This window comes from Petaurus breviceps, unplaced genomic scaffold, assembly GCF_028583685.1.
Source record: "Petaurus breviceps papuanus isolate PSGF00001 unplaced genomic scaffold, PetGlider_PUasm1.0 184, whole genome shotgun sequence".
Classification (NCBI taxonomy): domain Eukaryota; kingdom Metazoa; phylum Chordata; class Mammalia; order Diprotodontia; family Petauridae; genus Petaurus; species Petaurus breviceps.
The window spans coordinates 5850137-5853478 of NW_027185793.1; positions in this window are offsets into that span (position 1 = coordinate 5850137).

The window sequence follows — 3342 nt, forward strand, 5'->3', positions numbered from 1 at the left end:
AGTGTGGCAGATTGGCAGCCTAGGAAAGTGCCCACATAGGTCGGGTAGGGGGTGCAAAGCAAATGGGGGCTCCACCAGCATGGAACTGAGAGGAAACTACAGAGGAGTTAGAGCAAATCCCAGCCCACACCAAGAGCGATTCACAGATGTCTCACTGCCATATGGAGTATTGGTCAGAGCTGGGCAACAGAATGTTCAATGCCTATAGCAAGAACAGGAGCTCACCTACCTGAACCTCTGAGAGTCAAGATGCCTGAGTAAACCCTAGCTGTGCTAATTTCCCCGCCTTGACCCCCAAAACCCAGAGATAAATGTCCCACCCAGTGTAAAATCCTGAAATAGTAGAAACAGACTCAGGATGAGGAGATCTAGAGGAAGGGTGTAACTGAAGCCATAAGGAGTCTAAAGTGGAGGGCTGGACATCTCCCAAAAAGCCCTACCTCAACTGACCAGCTGGAAAACTCGAAGCCCAGTGGGGTGCAGCCAGCAAGCCCTAACACCAGAAGCCCAGGTGTGCCTTAGCACCACCAAGGGAATCTGCATACACCAAAGCTGCTGGCCACCTGCTGTTGGGACTGCCTTAGCTATACCTCAGGGGCACAGAGGTGGAAACCTGAAGTGGCCAGACCACACCTTCCCCACATATTACTCTGTGAGCCTCAGGGTAATTCAGGGGAAACACTAAGTTTTCTGGCCTAGGACTCAGTCTAGACACCCAGAGTCTATAAAACACAAAGTCAACAACCAGGCTCTTCGCTCCCAACCTGAGAAAGGTGGTCAGGAAATAGGCAAACACAAAGGGTAAGAAGGAAGCTGAGAAATCAAAAACAAGAAAAATTACCCAATCTTATTATAGCATGCAAGAACAGCCAAATACAGAGGAAAACATGGACTCTAAGCTCACACCTGAGAACACAAAATGAAATTGAAACTGGCCTCAAGCCCAAAAAGCATGCTTGGAGGAGCTCAAGAGAGATTTTAAAAGCCAAATTAGAGAGGTAGAGGATAAATTTAAATCTGCATTGAACAAATTGGAAAAAAATCTTACTAAAAAAAAAATAAAAACTGAAATTTGTGAACAGACAGGAGGCTTAACATCTAATTGGAGAAAATATCCCTAAAAATGAAATCTGCACATATGGAAAAGGAGCTTCAAAAACTAACCAAGGAAAATAATTCACTATAAATTAGAATCAGTCAAATTGAAGGTAAGGACTCATGATGCTTCAGGAGTCAGTCAAACAAAACATAAAGATTGAAAAATTAGTAGAAAGTGCAAAACATCTCACTGGAAAAACAATTGACCTGGAGAACATATCCAGGAAAGATAACCTAAGAACAAGTGGTCTACCAGAAAGAAATGATGAAAAAAGCAGCATGGACAACATCCTCCAAGAGACTGTCAAAGAAAACTGTCCTAAAGTCCTAGAATCAAAAGGTAAAATAGTTAATGAAAGAGTTCACCGGACTCCTCCTGAAAGAGATCCCAAATTGAAAACTCCAATAAATATAGCAGCCAAATTCCAGAATTACAACGTCAAGGAGAAAATACTGCAAGCAGCCAAAAAGAAATAATTCAAATATTGTGGAGCTATAGTCAGGATTACACAGGACCGAGCAGGTTCTACATTAAAAGATCAGAGGGATTTGAATTTGATATTTCATGAGGCAAAAGAGCTAGGACTGCAAGCAGGGATCAACTACCCAGCAAAACTGAGCATAATCTTTCAGCCAAGGAGATGGTAACTTAATGAAATAAAGGACTTACAGGTGTTCCTGATGAAAAAGTCACAGCTCAATGGAAAATTTGATCGCCAAATACAAGACACAAGAGAGACATAAAAAGGTAAACAATGAAAACACACACATACGGTGGAGCCAAGATGGCAGAGTAGAAGCAGGACCTCCCCACTGCTCCATCTTCCACCTTCCCCAATCCATGTAAAAAGGGGAATCTAAAAAAACTTTGGAGCTGCAGAGCCCACAAAATGACACAGAGAAGCTAACCTCCCACTAAGGAGAGCCCGCCAGGCTGGCAGGAATCCAAAGCAGCGCTCTGGGAGCCGAGCCTAGACCCACACCAAGGCTTTAGCCCCAGAACAAGCCTAACCAGCCATCAGCTGGAGGCGCCGCAGATCAGCAGCAGCTGTGACTGTTTCCAAAATTATCAACACACAGATGCGAAGGACAAAGTGAGAGGTCAGTGCAGTCTGGACATTGGGACCAGTAAATGGGAGCACATGGCTTTTGCCCCCCAGGGCGAGAAGCTGCTGAGCCGCTGGCACATCCAGGCAGCGCCATGTGGCAGCTTCAGCTCCTGGCCTTCAGAGTGTAGGGGGACCAAACACTAGTCTGAGGGTTCTCTCTTAAAGCTCTTGTTTTAACCTGCTTGGATCTGGATTGCAGTCCAGGGTGGAGGCCCTGGGGTGTATGTCCAGCTGAGGGCACTCATCTAATACCTCCGGCAACTGAGAGAACCCCAGCTTTTGGGAAGAAAGCTCCCCTGTCTGGTGACAGAGTCCTACTGTGGCAAAAAGCCCAGGCGTCAAGTGACTGAGGGGCAACATGACCAGGCAAAGGAAACAAAGCAGACAGAAGATTCCAATATTAGACTCCTATTTTGGGGACAAAAAGGAGCAAAGCATGGAACAGGAGGAAAACAGTGAAGTCAGAACACCTGCACCAAAAGCTTCAAAGGAAAATATGAGCTGGTTACAGGCCATAGAGGATCTTAAGAAGCAGATAAGAAAAGTGGAGGAAAAAATGGGAAGAGAAATGAGAACAATGAAAGAAAATTATGAAATGAGAGTCAACAGCCTGACTGAGGAAAATAACACTTTAAAAAACAGACTGTCTCAAATGGCAAAAGAGGCTCAAAAAGGCAATGAGGAGAAGAATGCCTTAAAAAGCTGAATTTGCCAGATGGAAAAAGAATCTCAAAAGCTCAATGAGGAGAATCATTGCTTCAGAATTAGATTGGAGCAAATGGAAGCTAATGACTTGATGAGAAATCAAGATGCTGTGAAACATATCCAGACAAATGAAAGAATATAAGGCAATGTGAAATATCTGATGGGAAAAACCATCGACCTGGAAAATTGGTCTAGGAGAGATAATTTAAAAATTATTGGACTACCTGAAGCCATGATCAAAGTAAGAACCTATAAATCATCCTCCAGGAAGTTCTCAAAGAAAACTGCCCTGAAGTTTTAGAAGCAGAGGGCAAAATAGAGGTTGAAATAATCCACCGATTACCTCCTGAAAAAGATCCCAAAAAGAAAACTCCTAGGATTATTATAGTCAGGTTGCAGAGTTCCCAGATTAAGGAGAGAATATTACAAG